Below are 21,820 nucleotides of genomic sequence, written 5' to 3'. Positions count from 1 at the left end.
CAAAATACAGGCAGCCACCCATTCATTTAAGTGTGCACCCTATCACCATAAACTTGACACGCACACCCAGCCACCCATACATGCACCCTTTCACAATATACTCAGACAGGCAGCCACCTATACATTTAAGTGTACACCCTTTCACCATACACTCACACACGCCATGGGGTTGAGTGGAGCCCTATTACTTAAAAATAAATGGTTTCTTTTTGAAGTCACTCCAACTTCTTTACGAAGGCAGGGTAACTTCAAAAAGAAAACTTCAAAAATAAACTATTTCTTTTTGAAGTCGTAGTGCTCCCCCCACCCCATGACATGGAGTCCTCCAGCCTAGAGGGTTCCATGTCATTGGGTGGGGGAAGCCCTCGGACTTCAAAAAGAAATGGTTTCTTTTTGTAGTCACTCTGCCTTCATAAAGAAATGATGTCTGTTACAATGTAACAGAAATAATTTCTTTATGAAGGTAGAGTGCCAAAACATTTTTTTAAAATCCCTCCCAGGACATGTGGTGGCAGGGCCTCGCGCACCGCATGGGCCCGTTTCACCAGTGAAATCCTGGATCCTGGAGCATGCTGTGCCCCACATTCCTTCTGACCTAACTCCACCCCCAGCTGGTTTCAAAGCTTTGAGTGGCTCATCAGCCTTCCTCTCCAACTCCTTTTCTGAACCTTAACCCCTCATGGCCTCAACTACTACGACCACAACAGAGAAGTAAGTGATGCTTCAGGCGGTGGGCGTCGCTGATAAGACCGGTACACACCAACGAGTCCCTGCATCTGGCACGTGCTCTTGCATTGCCAGTACCATTTACTGTATGAGAGCATTCATCTTTCCTAAGGAGAGTAAGTGGGGTCCTGGGCCTGCTGCCCTCAGCCATCCCTGATGAGCACCTTTACTTCTCTGACCTCAGACAAGGGGCAATTCTGTTGCCGATTACCAATGGCTATTGTTTTTCTGGGTTTTTTTACACTTTCTTTGGGGTTCTTGTCTACACAAAGTACCTATTGTGATTGTTGCCGAAGTTCGCTCTTCTCACTACCCAACTGTGGCGAATAACAGAAGAAGTGTGTAGTGTGCGCTAAATACATGCTCAGTATATATATTATGTAGCAGCAGCATATTATTATGTTGAGTTTCACTGAAACCTACATAGTTTAAAAAACGATATCTTGTCAAAAAAAGAAAAAGCTGATTGTGATGGTCCATTTGGAGTCAACTGGAAAGAGAAACAATATACTGCTTCATTAACCTGCCTTTTGCTGTAAATCCATGTATAACGTAGCACAGCCTTTAGTGCGAGTGTGTGGTGATTATTCTGCGCTTTTTTAAAATGAATCTTGCAAGTTAACCAGTGAGGATTTGCATACACACTAGTCATCCACCTTTGCCTTGATTTACAGGTGTAATGTCCTCACTCTATGTTCTTTTTTGGGAATAAGGAGAGGGAAAGAAAAAAAATAAAGTTCATGATAAAAAAGGGATTTGCATATCTTTGCATCCCTGTTTCCTATTTAACTGTGATTGGTGCCCACAACATTGGCAACGCAGCAAAAATCCCTCCAAGCGTTCCAGCTGGAAATAATTTACAGAGCAGAGGTCCCACTCTGCTCCCTCCAAGCTTTGCAGACCAAGAGCATCAGACGGTCATGCTGCCCAGACATGTGCCGTGCACTCCTGATCCTGCCATTCCTCCAGGCCCCGAGCGCTATCACCGACCACGCCCTCCATATATTTTTTTTAAGGAAAAAACTTTAGTTGCAGGGACGATAAGGTGTGCAATAGAATGTGACAAAACCTTTGAAATTCAGGGAAAAAACTTCAGCTGAAGGCACATTAAGGTGAGAACTTAAAGCAACAAAACCCCTGAAATTACCTGTTATGGTAATGCCAAATAAGATCCCCCCCCAACCACTCCACCCCAGCTCAGGGCTTATTGTTAAATAACAATTTGCTGCAACACAGATGTTCAATATATTACATACTCAGACTGACAAGATACTGATACCTGAAATCTGTGTGTAAATTGATTTCTTTACATGTTTTTCGTTTTTATTGAAAAGTAATATGTGTAAGAAAAAAGCATTAAAAATATAGATCCTCTTCAATCTGCAAAGAGAGTAAACAAAAGTTTATCATTAAGCAAGCTGTAAATAATATAACAGATGCACACTCAGAGTTTCCACTGCAAATAAAGCTTTAAATATTTACTGACACTTACTATTTGCTTATCCAAAAGATCCACAGATGTTTACATCAGCCACAGAGTAAGTATGTGTGACTTCTGCAATCATAGCCTACATTGTTATGAAGAAATTCAAAGTTTTTTATAGGCGAATGTATAAATAACATTATGTCTAATGCATACGTGTTTCATATACATACACATAAACCTTTTGTTTTTCTTAAGAAGATGGGAAAAATTGCCACTTAAGTAAAGGAACTAAGGATGGCAATCTGGTATTCAGCAATTAACTTGCCCCAATCCTTGGTTTCTGCACCTTCAACACCTGCCCATTGGTGGCATAGATCACAGATGACTCTCATAACCTAAACATTTGGAGCCAGTAAAATTGGAGCATGTGGAGTTGACACTGCTGGCAGAGTCGAGGGTTCATTCAATGTCAGTGGCATCACATTAGTGAAATCAGCTGCTGTATGTGGTGCCAATTTCCATGCACGTAATACATGAGCCCTGTGCATTTTTGTTTTGTGGTGCTCATGCAATTTCCAATACACATCATCCCAGTAGACTTGCACCATATAATGTTTCAAAATTGATCTTCCCAGGCTTTGTGAAGGAACATTAGAAGGGCCATGTCTTAGTGTTTTCTTGCACAATGTGCACTGAATATCCTCTGCCTCCCTTTTAGAGCACTGTTCTTTCACCTTGAAATATCTCCAACTGTCTACAGGGGTTTCTTTTTGGGTGGTGATAGATTGGGGACCCAGATGGCATTGTCATCGCTGCTGCTGTTGTCATGATTAGACACGTTAAACTGGTAAGGAAAATGTAAAATAACAAAAATGAAAACTCTAAAAAGTCAATGCCACAAAAAAGAAACCCTCCTCTCTGAACCTCTCTGGCATTTCTGATGACACTTCGAATGGATTGCTCCAGTGCTGCAGGTGTTTCAAGACTGTGGCTGTTGCTGGCTGCACCTCTAATGGGTGGAGGTTGATTCTGCACAACCACCGCTCAAAGCTACAATGAACAGGTAAGACCACATTTAAGCCAAAAAAGGCTGCAGCCCAGTATGGGCCAGACCACCCAGAAGGTGCAAGGTGCCAGTTTAAGACATAGTTCACAGCATCTATCCCTCATGCAGAATTGCTTAAAGTTTTCCCAAGGTATGGACAAGATCAGAACTACAGGTGACCATGGAAGAGAAAAAGTGGAAATAAAAAAATCCCAGAGGGCACATGATGGCCACACACCTCCGAGTACACCACATAAAGAGAAAAGTGGCAAAAGAAAATCACTGAGATCTAGAATAAAAGAAAGTGCATGGTAGAAAATATCCTCAACCAGGTCCGTCGAGGAAAACAGCAGCTGGCAGGAGCAGTCCAGTGAAGAGAAGGAGGAAACGCTGTCATCTTCCAGTGAAGTTAAAGACAAAAAAGCTCTAAAGAAAAGAAACACTGACTAAAATCAGAAGGAGGATGGTGTTACGCTCACCCGGTATCCACGGGGACGCCACCCGGCCCTGGTAGGATGATTTGCACTCTCAAACCCTCTCCCGGTCCCTTGGTAAGGCCTCTGGTTAAAGATGGGTCTGCAATATAGGAGAGCTGAATTCAATACCAGATTGTCTTTATGTTTTCCCACCTCCCTTGGCCTCAACTCCTTCCTCCCCCTTGGGCCTCCTCCTCACCTTAATATTGTAAAAGGTGGATTCTCCGTCCTGCTCCTCGTGTCAGGGGCACGCAGATGTGGGGGGCGAGCAGCGACCAAGTTACTTCACTGGTGCAAGCCCCCCTGTGGGTATCCAGGCCTGCTGCGACTCCTTAGGTTTGCTGCTTTACAGTCTTTATATGCAGTTCTTATGTTCCTCTTAGTTCGAATAATAATGTCTTGCTTCTTTCCTTTTAGGTATGGAAAGGTATTTTGGTGTTGTCATGCAGTTTGAAAATGAGCATGGGCCGGTAGGCCAAAGCGCGGTGTGCGCGATGCTGTCCGGTGAGTAATGCGCGATGCGCGGTGCTGTTTCACCTTTTATATTGCTTACCTGTGTCTTTTCTCTCCTTGCAGGCTGCGATGTTCCTCGCCGAGTGCCGTAATGTTCCAGAAATGATACTGACCAGGAGATGACTACCCAGGTAAGAATTGTGTGGCTTTCTTCATTCGGGAGGAAACGTGAGTAAACGCTTACTAATGCTGTCTTTCTTTCTCCTTTTTCCAGGTTAAGGTATTCCAGGATGCATGCGGTGCTGGATGATGGAGTTCGTACCTTCAGGTGAGTGGAACTGAAGTCGGCGATGGATTGAAGACAGGATACTGTTCCAGGTAAGTTTCGTAGTGTTCTTTCTCTCTCTGCAGGTCCTTGGTTTCAGGTAAGCAGGCATCAAAGAACTGGACACAGTGAGCGTTACGCTGCCCACAGCAGAATAACGCAACGCATGTTCTGCTGTTTGGGTGCGGTTTAAATCGTCTCAGGTAAAGTAGTCCAGGTAAAGTAGTCCCAGGCCTGCCACACCCAAAAAGACTAGACCGCATAGCTCAGTTCCTTGTAACTGAGCTATGTGTGTGCTCCATGTTGGCTGAACCCCCCAAGTTAAACAGTCCCAAGTAAATAGTCCCATTCTAATGTTGGTCTTCATGATGGTTATGAGCCTGGCGCCAAAGGCGCCAGGACTGACTCCAAGAGAGTCTTGGGTGAGGTTTTAAGGCCTTTGACCTGGCCCTAACTGGAAGGCTGACTTGCCAGTGAGGGCCTGGGGCAAGGGACATGACAGATGGAGACCACTTTGACCCAAACACTCTCGTTCATCCATTGTCATCAGAATGGAAGCCACCAACAAAAAAGTGGCGTATCTGATGAGCAGGTTAAGAATACCACTGGCAAAAAAGCCAGAAACAAACTATGGAATAAATGTCCCAGACCACATCTGCCAAAAAGAATTGCTGAAACACATAAAAAAGAAAAAATAATGCTCACCTGCATGGGCAAGTATACTAAAGAAACAGCATGATGCATCTTGGAAACTATACCAAGATAAATTACTGGATGTGTTGGGACCAATTTCAATGATACTTCACCTGGCTGATAAAGTAAAAGAGACACGTTCTACATCGTCCTATGGTTCTGACAAAATGGGCCCCGAAAGCCATATGTCTACTGTATAATACCAACAGTACAATCACAACAGAAAGGAAAATGGCAATCATAGTATAGATTGATCCTCATTCGAGCAAGCTACCAGCAGCGAAGGCAGAGGCACCCAAGGACAAATTATTTGGCACATCATTCATCAAAGAAAACCCTAAAAAAAAAGTTTTAATTTTTATACATTCTTTCAGACTTCATCAGCCTCCTATTTAAGAAACACCAGTTTGTTGAAAAATAAGCATGTGTTACTTGTTATGTTTTGTTTGATTTTTATATAAATCAGTACCTTTAAAAATCTTTCACTACATATCCTGCTGATATATTTCAACCTCTAAATAAAATAAACACCAGGAATATGTCTACGTTGCATTGGACATTGTCACTTTCTTGGGGAATTTGCAAATGACTTACTCAAAGCTTACGCGAAACCTGCTCAGCACAGACAGGAAACAGCAATGCAAGAAAGTTATAAAGATGTGCATGGGTATGCTAAATATTCGCCTTAACTCCATGGAAGAACCAGTGCTTCCAGAAAACGTTCACTGACAGCTGGAAGTATTTCTGTGTCAAGTAGCATTGAAGTAAGAAGGACATTAAAAAAGTTCAATATGTTTCCTATTGTTAGCTATTGAAGATGGAAGCTTCCAATAAACATTCCAAACTTTTGCAACCTCTAATTTAAACACCTCATCCAGTTCCATTAAAACAATATTGATGAACCCTATACAAAGGCTAATTTACATCAAAATGTACAAACCCATGGTCGTTACTCAAATCAAAAGTTATTAACGATAGACTTTTTTGAGGGGTTCCTATGGGAATCCGACTCACCTTCTAACTATAGGGCAGTGATAGCGTCCTATAATATATATATATATATATATATAGTATATTTCAGTTTGCTTGTACTGTGTTAGCCAAGTGTTGAATATAATGCTGATCCAAAAGAAAGCTAGTCAGGGCATGAATTAGGCTAAAAGAAGTCATGTATTTTGCTCATTTGCAAGCATTCCTTGAATGTCTTCACTTCCTCGGGCAGGAATGGAACAAAGCAGTTGAAAAACATTGCAGCATTACAGCTTACATAGCCCCTTCTAGAAATACCCCGTTATCTGTGCCCGGCTGTACCTGTTTTGTAGTTTTGCTCAGAGCGGCATGAATTGGATGTTCAACTCCCTCACAAATTGCGATCTTTACGGTCTAAATGGTACACTGTGTTAAGTGGGACAGGGGTCAGTGTATCTGAAGAGCAGGGAAAGAAAAAATAGCCCACCCTGTTAATAGTGCTCTCAGGAAGGCGGGTTTAGGGTAAATCATTGTATGTGCAGTACAGTTGAAGCTCAGTATTTCAGGCCAGTCTTTTTACAAGATCAGTGGTAGCACAATCATCAACATATCAGGCTTGTACCTCTAGAGTCTGAAAGAAGGGATACATAGCCAGTAATGTGTTAAGCCTTTGTGTAGCTTGATAGAGACAATTAGGAAACCTCTAGATAGAGACCATTAGGAAAACTCTTTTCCCAATATCATTGTTTAGGAAACACCCATTAAGTGTTGCTACAACAGTGGTTACGGCGTACCTCATTAAGCCACTTATTTGTTCACAATTGTATGAATTTGTGTACTCAAACTCTCACCAACTCACTGATTATGTTGTAAGGACCCTATTTATTCTTCCTTATGGTGCCAATATAAACATCATATGTAATGACTTACCTGCAAATGTTCGTCTCCGTTTCTGTTTTGTGAGGCTCCTGGTGTGACAATGTGCTTGCATTTGGCTTAACTGTTCAGTGTGTATCAAGGAGACACATCATTGTCTGTCTCCGATGCGACTCACAGCGCTTTCCAATACCTCCCCATTTGCAGCGTAGTTGACTGGGACACTCCCAATCCTTTGTGTGTGTATATATAGTCAGTGAAAAAACATTGTTAAGGGGATGTTATGGTTAAGTTGCACTAGTAAAAACCTACAAAATGTAATGGGAAAACGTTGTTACAGGGACGTTATGGTAACAGGTAAAACCGAAAACCCCTAGAAATTCGCCAGTTATGGTACCCTAAGCAACCATAACTCACGCTACCAATGTGCACTGCAAGGACTAACATCTATGACATCAAAGATGACATCACAAATATCATTGATGACATCACAAAAGGCCACACCCCAGAGCTGCTCCATAATATGTTTGTAGCTTTTCAGACCAGAGTAGCTGGTCACATTAGCTTTGAGCTGTATGATGTTGATGTCAGACCAGATCTGCTATGCTACATTACCTTTGCAAGTAATGGCAACCATGTCAGCCCGGCTCACTACGCACAGTAATGGAGAAAAGTATTAATGGCCCTTCCTGTGAACCACACCTTCAGTACCAATAATCCCCCCGGTCCATTCCCATGGACTGCATGCTGAAAACGGTAGTATGTGGCACGTGCGCTTCCCCAAGTACTGTGATGGCCGTGCCCCACTAAAGCCAAAACAGTCTTTCTTCCCTTTGCACTATGTTCTATCCATCACGCCCTCATTGGGTACTGTTAAATAGTCACACACGCATCCACCAATCACATTGAAGAGCTCTCCATGTAACCCTATCAGTTCTGTACAACAGTCCTCTGCGTACACACCACACCCAGAAACGATATTGCACAATCCCTTAGTCTGCACAGTCCCATTTCCATGCCCGCCAGCCTGAAAAGCCCCAGATGTGGCTTCCGTGCTGTGTGCGGGTGTGGAGGAATAAATAGCCACCAGGGGAGCGGTTTTCGTCTTTAGTGGTAGCTCTGAAAAGAACCTTTGTTTATTTATTTTTTTGGTGCTTCTAGAGAAACACCTTTATTTTTAGTTTTTATAGGATTTTCTGTTTTCTTCTCCTCCTCACATTCTTACAGTAAACATTTCAACGCATCCTGTAGATGGGCAAACAAAAGAACATCACCAATGCTGGACAAAGTAATGTCATTTGCATGGAAAAACTCTGCATTTCAAGAATTAATGATGTCATTGTTGCAGAAGAACATCCCACGAGCGGACACAAAAATCACACATGCTTCTGTTGATGAGACCCCTTCCAGCCTCTGGCTGGGAACAACATACACTATAGGATAGTCCCATACTCTTCTTGGTGTTATGGCTGAAATAAACACCTGGGCAGTGGGAAAAAGACTCTTCAATGGATTCATCAACCTCTTCAGATAATGGAACAAACGTGAACGAGCCATGTAACCCAAATGCATGCCCCCGTAATGCACAATGCCTACATGAACAGTAGTGACACGGGTCACTTGTCTGCAAAGTGCAATCATATCGCCGAAACTGCGGACATGGACAGCGCACCACAATGAGTCCACTCCTTTCAAACCGAAATCGCTATCAAAGTTTCTTTCCAGGGCATACTTGTGCAGGTCTATCATAAAAGGCATCACCCAAAACTAACACAATGTGTATCTCCATGGCGACCCACCTCACTACGCAGATTAATCAAAAACAGTGTTACTGACCCTTCCTGTGAACCACACCCACAGTACCTGGTTGGACAATCCCCACAGTCCCATTTCCATTGGCCAGCATGTTGAGAAGCGCAGAATGTGGCATGTGCGCTTCCCCAAGTACCGCGAGGGCTGTGCCCAAGCACAGCAGGAGCAGTCCTTCTTCCTTTTCCACAATTTTTTGTCCACCACTACCTCCTTGCGTACCGTTAAATAGTCACACACGCATCACCAATCCCATCCAAGATGTCAGCATCTAACACTGTCAGTTCTGTACAACACTTCATATGCACCGTTACACATTCAGACTGCAAGTGTCATGTCATTCGAAAACATGTCCAGTAGAAGGTTCTGTAAAACTATGAATGATTTCTGCATCCACATACATCCACATGGCCACCCATCACCACAAAGAAGAGGTATGAATAATTTTTCTGCAGTAGGTTTACAACTCTGTTATAAGTGCCTCTGAGCACGGTATCTGCCACTGAACGTCCATTACTTACTTAAAAAAGATACAGTTTTTTCTCCCATCACCTACCATCAAGTGGCACTTTGATGGTATATGCTTTCAACGTGTTCATTTACCCATATCACCCACTGTAATATCGAAACAGGAACTCTCTTCTTTCCTTCCAACAATGCTACACATTTTTTTCCGCACTAACCCATCCCCTTCATAAATCGTAAATATATCGCAACAAAACCACCACTGAATGTACCTTACCAACCTGAACAAAGTTCCCAGAAGCTCACTGTCTCCACAGCTGTGGTTCTCTTTGGGCTGCACTATTGCAACAGCCTCTTTCTGAATTTGCATGCTTCTGCTCTCCGCCTTCTGCAACTTATCCAGAACAGGACTGCGCAACTTCTCCTTGCCCTCAAGGCCAGGGATCATATCTCTCCGGGACACATGTGTGCACTGGCTCCCAGTGGCTGTGAGGATAAATGTCAAAACCTTCTGTATTATCCACAAGGCCTTCTGGGCCATGGGGCATCAATACCCTCAACTCTCACTGCCTAAATATCTCCCTGCTCAGCTCTTCGCTCATCCGCCTGCAACTCCCCCCAGGTCAGTGTGTTCTCCAAGCGACCAGTTCATGGTAGATCGCTTTCTTCGGGTGGGGCCTCCCTCTGGAACAGCCTCCCTGCCTCCCTGAACCTTGAGGCGAACTTTCTCTGGTTCTGGAAGCACCTCAAAACCTTTCTCTTTGCTTCTGCTTTCTCTCCTCTTCTCCCCTGCTGACTTCCTGGCTAAAATTGATTCTACACTGGTTACCTGGCCACCCTCTGATCTTGAGCCCAGGCCACCTCCCCCTGCCAGTTGCACCCCTGCACTGCCTTTCTAGCAACCCCTGCACTTTGGGACTGTTTTCTGTATCCCTAACAGTCCCACCACCACCTAATGTCTGCACTTACCCTTGCACTTCTCAACAGTGGCCTGTATTTTTACTTATTGTTATTTATTCTTCGTCCCATGTACTACACTTTCCCCTCCCCATGCACTTACGCGATCTGAGTGACACCTGACCTAGTAGGATCGTTGGCTCTGTCTCCCCTCAGTTCCCCTCCCTTGCCTCATTGCGCCTTCAAACACTTGTGTGAAGGCGTGTGTCATGATCTCTGCTTCCAAAAGGTCAGGGTTTTCCCAACTCCCTTGGAAGCAGATCCATAACCCAGGTTCCGAGTGCCAACCAGTCCCAATTGGGACCTTTTGGACCCAGTCCTGGCGCCAGTGGCACCAGGCTCATAAATATGCCCAGTCCCAGCGCTGGAAGCGCCGGGCTCATAATGCTTGGGTGGACTTACCTTCAGCAGACCATGCTGCTTACTTGCCTGCCAGTTGAGCCTCTGATCCTCTTCTGTTTGGAACTACTTTTCCTGTTGGGTGGGGCTGGAGCCACTCCCTAGATTCAGAACACTGGAACTCTTCTGGAAGGCAGGAACTCTTTTCTTACCAGGAACTCTTTTCTTACTTAGGCGTGGCTGTGGAAGGAGACACCTAAGCACTACAGGAGGCTATTTAAACCACACCCGGTGGATGAATCTTGCTTTGCGTTATTCTGCAACCTCTGCAGCAGAACGCTCATCGTGTCTTCTGCATCCGGTCCTGGGCCTAAGGAAAAAGGCTTACCATCCTGAATCCAGTCTTCAGCAACACCTATAAAGACAAGAAAGAACAGGTTAGCATTCCGGCATCTGAAAGGCAAAGGCTTACCATCCTGAATCCAGTCTTCAGCAACACCTATAAAGACAAGAAAGAACAGGTTAGCATTCCGGCATCTGAAAGGCAAAGGCTTACCTACTCTTCGGCGCTGCATCCCGCATCTGAAAGACAAAACAAGGTGCGTTTAAAGACATTGGGGAACTTTAATACTCACGTGCCATGACTCCTTTCCACATCTAATCCAGTGGGTATTCCGGCACCCTGCAGCCGCTCCGAACTCATACCTGCAAAATAAAAAGACAGTTGGAGCGCATAGTGAAGCAGGCAACAAGCGCTTACTTACGTGCTTCCAGGCGCTTCTATTCATCACACGGGCTCCATCTTCAACTCACTTCAGCCCGTCATCCGCCATCGCCGGAACCCTGCAAAACAAGAGACATCATTACTAAAGACTTTAAAGACATTTGAATGACTCGAAACTTACCGTTCGTGCAGTAAACGACAGACAGCAGTCCTCTGAAGTCAAGAGGCCTGCGCTACCTATCCAGTGAAGAAACTGGTTACAGCACCCTGCCCCGAGGCAGATGGAGAGCTCGGCATTCACTTACCTAAGACATCTTACTCTACACGTCAGGCATACAGTGCACAGAGGTCCAGCCCAAAGAGCCAACCGGGTGCTACACATCACCTTTGAAGATACGGTAGTCGCCCAGTCAAGACCGGCGCCTCTGCGAGAATCAGGTGAGCGTTACAGCGTGTTATAAATGCCTTATCATACCATATCATATCATATCATACCATACACACATTCCATGCATGACAACAGGATGCCTGCCACTTACCTTGCACACTGCAAATCATTTTTTACTGCACTAACCCATTTCCTACTAAATTCTCAAAAATATCGCACAAAAGCAGCACTGAATGTATTTTAGCAACTTTAAATAAGTACATACAGTGCATGCATACAAACAGGATGCCTTCCCCTTACCTTGCACACTTCAACCATAGCCTTCTGCAGTTCCCTCCCTGTACAAATAGACTTTCTGCCACAGTTTTTGCATACACATCACAACCAAAAACCTTATTGAGCAATGCGTTAGCCTCCAAAGTCCCATTTCCATGCCTGTCATCCTGAAAAGGCACGAATGTGGCACGTGCAATCCTGAAACTACCACGGAATCCACAGAGTTATCGTGCTAGGAAGGGGAGGGGGGGAAGACATTTGAAACAGGGTAGAGGATTGGGTGTGTAGTGGTGGCTCTGAAAAACTTTTTTATTTTGTTTTTTATTTTTGTGGTTTTTTTACGTGATTGCAACCAACCTTTTTTTCTCTTTATATGAGTTTATGTTTGATTCGCCTCCTTACATTTTTACTGAATTATGGTCAACGCTTCTTGCACAGTGTAAAACAAAATTGCATTGCCAGTGGCGGTCAAATAAATGCCATTTCTACAGAACCAGTGCATATTTTGCAACCTCATGATCTGATAGAGGGTGGAGAACATCCCAGCAGTGCGCATACATTCACACATGCTTCTATTTATAAGACACCTTCCAAGATCTGGCTATGGACAAATTACACCGGCATGGTCCCATACTCCTCTTGATGTTATGCATCAGAAAATGACCTTGGCAGTGGGAAAAAATCAGCTCCAATGCATTCAGCAACTTCTTCAGGTGACTGAGCAAACATCCATAGAGCATATAACCCAAATATAGACTTCCATAATGCACCACAACAACATTAACGGTAGCCACAGAGGCCACATATCTGCAAAGGCGAACCATCCTGCAGAAACTGCACTCATAGAGATTGCCCCACAAAGTGTCCACTCCGTCCAACCCGAAATTAGCAGCAACGCCTCTTTGTATGGCACACCTGTGCAGATGTTGCACAAAGGAATCACCAACGATCAGCACTGTGCGTCTCTCCATCTCTACCAACCTCACTACACAGAGTATTAGGAAAAAATTGTACCACCCATTACTGTCAAACACACCCTGAACACCTGATTTGATAATCCCCACAGTTCCATTTTCATGCCCACCATGCTCAGAATGACAGGATGTGGCACGTGCGCTTTCCCAGGTACAGCGAGGGCCACGCCCCAGTAAAGCAGGCCAAGTACTTCTTCCCTTTCCACTGTTCCTTTTCCAGCACTACCTCATTGGGTACTGTGACATAATCACACAAGGCATGCTCCAATGACATCCAAGGCCTCTGCATCCAACACTATAATTGCTTCCAAAGCACCTCCAGTAGAAAGTTCTGCAAAAGAATCCACGATTTCAGCATCCACAATCATCCAGAGCCGCACCCATCACGACTTTAGCCACGCACACAAGAGTCTAGGCCTTGCCCACACCCAGCACAACATAATGGAGCCATGCATGCCAACATTTGGCCTGATACCACAATTCATAAACGTAACACAGCCACGGGCACTTCTACCCAATACCCGCACCATAACACAGCGATGCATGGAAACATGTCACAGTTAGCAGAATCCACAAACATACCACAGCCTACGGCACCCCTACCCACTTCCATTCACAAAGTAGTGTGCCACTGCTAACCAAACCACAAAATCTTCACCACATTGGCCCTACTCCCACCAATCTACACAAAGCAGATTATCCAAGCACATAGAAGATCTACTTCAACCCTACCCTCTTCTATACTGACAGTACTCCAACACTGCACCCAGTGGCCACACTGCAGGACTTGTCACTGCACCATCTCCAGCCATACACCGAAACCTGTAGGATGTTCAAACAATGACCAAACCCATGGAACCAACAATATACGCATGTCAGCTCACATCTGGTGCTCTATCAAGTCTAAAATGTGCTCCATAACCATTCTTTGCAGGTTCCCACCCTCTGGCTGATGCAGCATCCAAACTGCATTGCTGCGGTGAGTGTGCTCAAGTCCTTGGCTCTTGGGTGCATGGCTTATGGCCTACGGCCTTTGGCCATGCACCCAATAGTCTAGGCCTTGGACACACCCACCGCAATATAAGGCACCCATGCATGCCAACATGTGACCAAGTACCACAATCCACAAACGTACCACAGCCACTGGCACTCCTACCCAACCTCCGCATCATGATACAGCTATACATGGAAACATCCAACAGTTACCTGAATCTACAAACATAAGACAGCCTCTGGCACCCCTGCTCACTTTCAATCACATACTATGTTGTTACTGCCAACAGAACCAAACAATTGTTCACAACAGTGGCCCTGCTCCCAACACTATATTCAGTGCACAAAACCAGTACTTCACAGTGCAGTACAGTAGTCAGCACTACACACAAATGGACACTAGCCAAGCCCATAAAATATGCAGTTCAACCCTATCCACCTCTATGGACACACTAGTAGAACATTGCACCCAGTTTACACACTGCAGTATCCAAGCACATAGAAGATACACTTTAACCCTACCCTCTTCTATACTGACAGTATTGCAACACTGCACCCAGTGGGCACACTGCAGGACTTGTCACTGCACCACCTCCAGCCATACACCGAAAACTGTAGGATGTTCTAACAATGACCACACCCATGGAATCAACAAAATACACATGTCAGCTCACTTCTGGTGCTCCCATTGAACCAACAATGTATCCAATGCTGACAAACCACACACACAATTCAACAATATCAAACCTACTTTCAACCAGGGCCCATAGTTGTCGGTGCAAGGCCTCCAGCCATGCATGGAATGGGCTATGAGCTTACCACATGCAATACAACATAGCACATGCTATGTTACAATGTTTATGTCATGTGCAATGGACTCCTCTTCAGCAATTGATCTTCCGCCACTCACCACGGTAAGAGGTCGCAGCATGAGCCATCGTGCCGTAACGAAGGCTTCCTGCATTCTCCACACAAGGTAGTCGCCTGTGGAGGGACCTGCGAATTGGCGCAGTATGCACGGATACTGCCGGCACACCACCTTCTTCCACCTAATAACATATCTCAGATGAATCACTTCTCACACCCCCACCCTTTCCATCCCTTCTTCCCACCACCACATGGTGTAGAGTATGTTTGCCAGACCCTTTCGGCACCGCACTGTCCGCCGATACACCATGGCGTCATTTCCCAAACATTTTGACGCACAGCACGCTTCCCTCCAACCAACCACCGGCCGCGTCCATTGTTAGTCGACATCACGGTGTACTGCAAGCCAATGAGAGTTTTATCCGCGGAGCGAACAGGGAAATGGGTCAGCGGAGCAGAGCCAGCTATCACACATTTTTTGAGACGTACATTTCAGTTCTTTGCAACAAAAGTACTGGTCGGATTTCCACCAAACACACAAAAGCATGCTTTCGGAACCAAGCCCCCCGCTCCTGCCACAAATTTGGTTATAATCCGTCCAGCCGTTTGGTCTGTACGCATGCGCAAAGTTTTTGCCCATTCACTCTATGGAAGAAAAAAAAATGTGTGACCCCCCCTATAACTTTGCCCCCCCACTCCACGAAACCTCACCCAACATTCCAGAAAGATACTTTTTTGGCAAAGTTTTATCCAAATTCGTCCACGGTGAGCAAAGTTATAAACTGCCCAAAAAGTGGTCTTCCTATGGGTTTTGCAACTTAACCATAGCTACACAGCCGCTACAGTGTGCCGTGTGAGATATATATATATATATATATGTGTATATATATTTAGTAAAAAAAACTTTCTTAAAGGGGCGTTCGGTTAAGTTGCGCTACTAAAAACCTATAAAATTCACTAAAAAAAACGTTAATGGGACATTATGGTTCAAAGTAAAACCCGAAAAACCCTTGAAATTCCCCAGTTATGGTAAGCTAAGCAACCATAACTCGCGCCACCACCGTGCACTGCTAAGACTAACACCCAAGACATCAAAGATGACATCACAAATGTCATTGATGACATCACTGATGACTTCACGTGTCTGGCTCCCCCTTTTTTCCTTTACTGACATATCTAGGCTACATGGTTTTCTTCAGTTACAGTCAGTAACTAAAAATGTAAAAGGTACTATATTTGTACACTTATCCTTCAAGTATGTTCTTACAGTAATACCCTTAGCGTCCAGTCACATCATATGAAACATATACATAGGAGAAGACACAGACTTGAAAGACAGCAATCCTTTCTGTGCATGAAGATAATCAGTAGGGTTATCAGCACTTTCTAATAGTTCAGTTTTTTTTATTATTACTGTACTTTCCTTGTAAATGCCCATATTTGTATACATTGTACTCTCACTACTTTCCTTAGGGTCCAGTCACATCATGTGATACATATACATAGGGGAAGTAGCAGCTTTGAAACAGAGCAATCATTTCTCTGCATAAAGATAATCAGTCACGTTATGAACACTTTCTGGTACTACTGCTGCTTTTTTGCTTGGTTCACTTTCCCTGTATATACTCATATTTGTATGTGTTGTTGTCTCTTTGTGTTTTGTCTGTAATAATGCAATTATGTAGTAAGTGGGTTTTATTAGCTACTTATTACATGTTTCACAGTACGCAAAATTCTAATAAGAAAGCAGTTATCATTTCATTAATCAACATGTCAAGATTATGAATAATGCACCGTCATCATATATGCTACACAGAATACCTACGTTTCTGCACAAGTAGCTTAGTATACTGGATAGAACTTCATAATAGAATGGTATTTATATAAATGCATTGCTTAATACACTAATTAGCTCATGATATTTATTCCAATGACCCTTGACACTTTTTTGTCAACATTATAAGAATCCCTTGTACAGACTTTTCATGAAAAGTAAATGCACATGTGATGTCATCAGTGATGTCATCAATGACATTTGTGATGTCATCTTTGATGTCCTTGGTGTTAGTCTTAGCAGTGCACGGTGGTGGCACGAGTTATGGTTGATTAGCTTACCATAACTGGCGAATTTCAAGGGTTTTTTCGATTTTACTTCGAACCATAACGTCCCGTTAACAATGTTTTTTTAGTGAATTTCATAGGTTTTTAGTAGTGCAACTTAACCATAACGTCCCTTTAACAAAGTTTTTTTTACTGAATTTGATAGGTTTTTAGTAGAGCAACTTAACCATAACATCCTTTTACCAAAGTTTTTTTTTACTAAAGTTCATCGGTTTCTAGTAGTGGCACGTAACCATAATGTAAACTAACATCTGACTTCATAGTACACCTTGCAGAGAATGCCACATGAGCATATGCTGGCGCACAGCAGGGTGACGTGTCCGAGAATCCATATACACTTAACAATTAGATCTATGCCTCGTGGACAGTGTGGAAATACATTTTTTACTGATGTAGGAACTTCCAACTTCAACATTTCCGTTGCACAGCTCCAACACCTATTCATACTCAGCCATTAACAATATAGTACACAGTACATACTTTTAGCAAAAGTACTATTTATCTGAAAACGACATCAGCTAAGGCCATCCCTCCTCCCCAATAAACGGCACCACTGCTGTAATGAAGGAGCATGAGAAACACTGCCCCTCCCTTACAAATAACACACGCACAACATTTTCCCCCGTCCACCTAACCCCCCCATACTACTGTTTGGTGCCTCTTTGCTCATTTCCGTCTGCAACTTTCCTTCTTAGCTGTCCTTCCAAAAAAACGTAAACAAAGTAAATGTTCCTTTAAGAACCACCTTTCACAGTTTAAAAATATATTTTTTTAAATCGCATACACTCCATCTACTTTATATTTCTCAGTAAAGGACATAGACACAATAAGATTTTTCAACATTTCCATTTGCAGTTTGTGTTATGCTAATGGGAATATTGTAGCATTTGTCCTCCGTTCCAGGGACTGGAACGGTGAATAAAGGGCCAGCAGGCCAAGTTACCAGGCCAATCGAAGCGAAAGTACATAACGTGGTCTCTGGATCATTACCCCCCCTTCAACCTCTAAAATGGGGGATGAATGCCATTAACAATCTAGATTTACAAAGCAGTAACGTATGCTACTAAAAAAGAGGATTTGTTGTTCTAATCCGGGACGCCATACAAAATCCTTTTCCAAGATGGCCACCATAGAAAGGGAAGGCGGTTGTTCCATACAGGGCCCCTCTTCGCTTTCCATGACAGCCTGCAAAAAGCAAAAAGGAAACCCTGTTAACATATTACCACAAGCACTTTTTTCTTCCCTTTCAAATGTATTCTAATGTCGAACAACTTTACCACAAAGCCAGTCCCAGTTGGACATGGCCACTGTAATCCTATCTTTTCTCCCTTCTGGTTATGGCCAGTAGCCAGATTATGCGGATCATGACCTTATACGATGACCCCGACATTCTGCCCACTCCCCATGGCTGCAGCCTACCCCTCAGTCAATAAACGTATACTGCTATGTTTTTTAACTACATTACGACACTTATGTAATACGAAAACACTCCCACATCTCATCACATAACCAACCCTAATGATATTGTACACCTTTTTTGGATAACGTTCCTCTCCAGCGTAGCCAAATGCGCCCATAAGCACCTATGTGCTGTGACACAGAACCTGAAAATGAACATGCAGCGACGTACAACGTAGCACGTTACATTTTGAAATAATAAACTGGTTTTTAAAAGAAAACATTAACATTTTAGAATTTGTAAAGTACTTTTATTTCACAATAAACCATCCGAGACCATCGGACTATTCCCATTTTCAATCAAATAGTAACTTTGTTTCTTTGGTCGTCATCAAAAATATTAATCTTGAGGCACACGTTGTTCTTTTCGCATACACAAAGTATTTGTTTTCGATAAAGCAACTGCTTCGGTCGCACAGTGATTTCCAAGACGTCGGCATGAACTTTGGCCTACACCACCATTAAAGATGTTATGTTACTCCTAATGGCCACTACAGCGTATGGACAAATGGGTCCTGCCCTATCGTCCCACAAAACAGTGACGGTTAGGCAGCCGGTCACGAGTACATGCATCTGGCATGCAAAAAAGCCATCACTTGGCATCTGGAATACATGGCAATCACAGTAAAACAGGATGTAGCTGTTCGAAAAACGTAACAGAAAATACGTATCAATACCCAACCTTTACCAAACAATTTAAAAAAAGACAAAAAGAAAGTGCAAACTGATACACAAATCGATGTGGTCATACATGACATTTTAAAGAAATATTAGCGTTGAAAATGGGTGAATCTAGTGATAGCCTACAAACGGCAAGAATCTACACTCTCCATAACTAAAAAAAAAGGACAACTACACAGAAAGATACTACTTATGTTCTGGTAATAAAAAATTAAAACTCGTTCCGGTGTAGAGTCGTCAAAAGTAAATTTACACGATATTTACCGTCTCCATTGTCTTCGTTAAACTCGAACATCAATGTACTTGCACCAAAGAATCTTCTTGAACTGATATTACATGTGTCTTACAAACATTTTGAATACATAACCTTATGAAATGGTATTTTTTGCAAACTTTCACACCCTGCATTCTTACTGAACTTTCCCTTTCGCTCAAGGTCAAAAAACAATTGACCCTTATAGGTTCAGTCGGATGCGTGGGCCTACTGAGTTCGCAACCAAAAAAGCAAAGCAAGTGACTTTCACTCAGAATGCAAGTACATTCTGACTTTGCAACAACATATCTGAATGCATTCATGAGAACTGCTACTCCCATAAACCTGGAGACCCGCTGTTTCCATCAAACAGTGAAGGTGGCTGCCTCAGATTTCAAACTCTAGGACGCCAGTCTGACTGCAATATTATTTTAAATACATTGTAACACAGACGCAGTAAATCTTCGCCTACTTAACGGACACTATATTGAGCTGCAACTTCCAATTTACCGTATGATTTTGGTGACAAGAAAACATCACTTTTTGACTTCCTGCTGCCACATCCCATCCCAGCCTCATTAACCCTCACCTTCCGAAACAGTATTTCATAAGTTTAACAAGTGCAATGGTGTGTTGTTTTATATGTGTTAGCGTCGATGTCCGTGTACACCAAAACACGAATGAAAGATGGCAGGCGCAGCAAAAGAATCTGACGCACTTCACACTGTTCAACATCCAATCAGTGAACGTGTCACATATCCGCAGACATGACGCTACGGATTAGCCAATTGGTATCGTGTCCACGGAGCGAACAGGGAAGTGTGACCGCATAGCGGACATAGATATCCCTAATTTTTTGAGACATCGTTTTTGGTCATTTTAAAGAAAACTACTGGACGGATTGGCACCAAATTTACAAAAGCATGCTTTCGGGACCAAGCTCCTGCCGCAAATTTGGTGTAAATCCGTCCAGCGGTTTGGGCTGTAGGCGTGCGCAAAATTTTCCCCCCATTCAGTCTATGGGAAAAAAAGACGTTATGGGACCCCCCCTTCAACTTTCCCCCCCAGGACCAAACAACACCAAACTTTGCAAAGTCATTCACAGTGGCCCATATACTTTTTTTGCAAAGTTTGGTGTGGATTCGTCCAGGGGGAGCTGAGTTATAAGCCGCCCAAATAGTGCTCTTCCTATGGAAACAGCAATTTAACCATAACTACACAGCCACTAGCGTGGGTGTGTAATATCTCAAAACAAAAACGTTGCTTTCAGCTAAGCTACTAAGCACCCAGCTTCCTTGAAATGCAGCGGGTTCCTCCCGGTAGAGCAAAAACGGCTCCCAAAAACGATTTCACACACTGAGCTAATAACCAAGAAGCAAGAGTCTCTGATGCTGTCACAAGCTCATAAAATACCTGGACCCTGGTTTCTGTAGAGTGCAGAAGCGCTGTAAACATTTATTGAAAACAATACCAGCAGAAATCTGCTAGAAACAAGCAAACTCATCGGCCAAACAATGAGCGCCTGTGAAAACTGGTTTCAAAATGCCACGCTTTCCATCCTCTCAGGGACTTCATCGGGCTAATTCAACTTACAAATTACTCGGCTCCCCATTTAAAACAGAAGGCAGAACCCTTGCGTCAAATCACGTGAGTTGTAGGTTCAACACACATTTTACTACAAATAAGAGCGCCATCTTTAAATGGAATTGTAATATAACCTTGGTGAACTTGCAATCCATCATAATTGATATATACAGCACATGGGCACAAGTTCATCATTGGCCACAATATAAGGGTACTGACGTCTTGACTCAAAATCTATTCAAAAACATTACAGAGTTAAAGTGCAAATGCAAACATAGACAGTTAATCACAAACCATATTAAGTGCACATTTTTGACAATTTCATGAGTAATAAAGTACATAGATGGTTGAAAGCAGCAACAGCAGTTCAGGAGATGAAGGCCACAGTGGACTAGCAGCAATAATACTTGTGATTGCTGCCGACCCAGCCCCAATGGGCTATTGGGCTACACAATACCATATACCCCCTTACTTAAGTGCGAGGCAAATTTGACCTACAATGTCTAATACATTGGGATACAAAGACAATGGGACTCATTACAGGTCCAGCGGTAACCCGTCCAGTGCTACCGGCAGGTTACCGCCGGACCCGTAAAAATGTACTCAAAAATATTCAATACTACAAGGCTTGTAAGAAGTTAATCTGTGATTTATTATCCGTGTGTTATCACACCCACTTCATTCATGTCGAAATATAATTGTTGCCTGGTTATTTCTAACAAAACATTTCACAAATCCAAAGAAAAGTATACATAACTTCACCTCATCATAAGGCATAATACTTTTACAGTTATAATATTTTTAAACAGTGAACTCCAGTATGACACTGTTGCTGACGCGTTTCGGATACACAAAATCCATCTTCAGAGCTTTAGAGTTGATTCTTTCACAAAAAAGATAATTGAATTTACCTAGTCCTCTGTGTGCCTATGGTAAATAACA

The sequence above is a fragment of the Ambystoma mexicanum genome, chromosome 1p (genome assembly GCF_040938575.1).
Source record: "Ambystoma mexicanum isolate Mex_15411 chromosome 1p, UKY_AmexF1_1, whole genome shotgun sequence".
NCBI classification, from domain to species: Eukaryota; Metazoa; Chordata; class Amphibia; order Caudata; family Ambystomatidae; genus Ambystoma; species Ambystoma mexicanum.
Note: the sequence above shows the minus strand (reverse complement) of the source record.